We start from the raw sequence: 1,553 nt of genomic DNA on the forward strand, positions 1-1,553 counted from the left end.
ATCGCGATAACAGTTGTATGAGCCCCTAATAAAACGCTTAAAATAAATAAATAAAAAAATAAAAGGGCTACTTGGCCAAACACACCAAAAAAAAAAAAAAAAAGCATTTGCGTGTAGAAGGTAAATTAGATGTATTTTTTAATCATTCCTTACAGAACTCCTGACAGTTTTGAGATACAGAACTGAAATTTCGCAGGGATTTATTTTATAAGATTTAGCTGTACTTGTTTTTCGTTGACTTGTCAGCTTGATAACCAGTGAAGCCTTGGGAAAGACATTTACAAATAAAATACAGAGAAAGTGTGCATATATTTTAGGCTGTTCCCAGAAGAATGAAACTTAAGTTACAATCACTTAAGTGATCTTAGGTCAGTTTCTCTAGGATTGTACCTGCTATTTGTTGAGTAAAAAAATTTTTTTTAGTTAGCAGAAAACAGGAGCTGTAGTTTTAACTTGGAGGATTAGTTTATATATCGAGTCAGGGTAGTGTTAGAAATCTAAAGGTCTTGAATTACTTTTGAATTCCAATATTATATGAAGGGGGCTTAAAGAAGTTTGTGGGAAAATGGAATTTCAAAATAATGAAAATTTCCCATGAACTTTTTGAAGCCTTCTTGTTCAATTTATCTTAAGAGCCTCCTTTGTGTTAAGTCACAATCATCTCATTTAAAACCTGTTAGTAATCCTTAAGGGAACCCTGGTTATGCGTTGGGCTACTAACTGCAAAGTCAGCAGTTTGAAACCAACTCTTGAGCTGCTGCTCAGGAGAAAGATGAGGCTCTCTATTCCTGTAAACTAAGTTACAGTCTGGGAAAGCCATAGGGGCAGTTCTACCCTGACCTATTGTGTCCCTAGGATGCGGAATCTAGAGGTGAATTGAAGCCATTCTTCCTCTGTTTCATTTTACAGCTACAGAAATTGATTTAACTATGGAGCATTCATTTTCAGGGAGCGTTGTAGGATCTAAGGAGCTCTGGTGACACAGTGGTTAAGTGCTCGGCGGCTGATGGAACCCAACAGCCCTGCTCTTCTAGGACAAAGTTGTAGCAGTCTGCTTTTATAAAGATTCACACAGCGGTTCTCAACCTGTGGGTCTTGACCCCTTTGGAGGTTGAAGACCCTCTTACAACGGGTTGCCTAAGACCATCGGAAAACACATTTCTGATGGTTGGGGGTCACCACCACATGAGGAACTTTATTAAAGCGTCTCGGCATTAGGAAGGTTGAGAACCACTGGTTTACAGCCTCAGAAGTTCTGTTATACGCCTACAGGATCTAGGGCCTCTGAGTTGAAATCTACTTGATGGCAGTGGGTTCTGGTATGTAAGTGTTCAGCAGACATTGAGGAAGTGGGTCTTTATTTACTTGAAATATGTAGGCTTTTTTTTAAGTGTACTTCAGTTACACTTTTTTAAAACCCTCTTTTGGGAATACTGCTTTGAGGTTTTTCTGGGGACACTAGGCTTTTAAGAAACTGATGTTTATGTACTAATTTAGTGAAGCAGGAGTCCTTGATCTTAAAAGTCAGATAATTTTGTATCTTGGATTTGTTG

This window comes from Echinops telfairi, unplaced genomic scaffold, assembly GCF_000313985.2.
Source record: "Echinops telfairi isolate 266 unplaced genomic scaffold, ASM31398v2 ScPeMD7_7457;HRSCAF=8495, whole genome shotgun sequence".
Taxonomy (NCBI): Eukaryota; Metazoa; Chordata; class Mammalia; order Afrosoricida; family Tenrecidae; genus Echinops; species Echinops telfairi.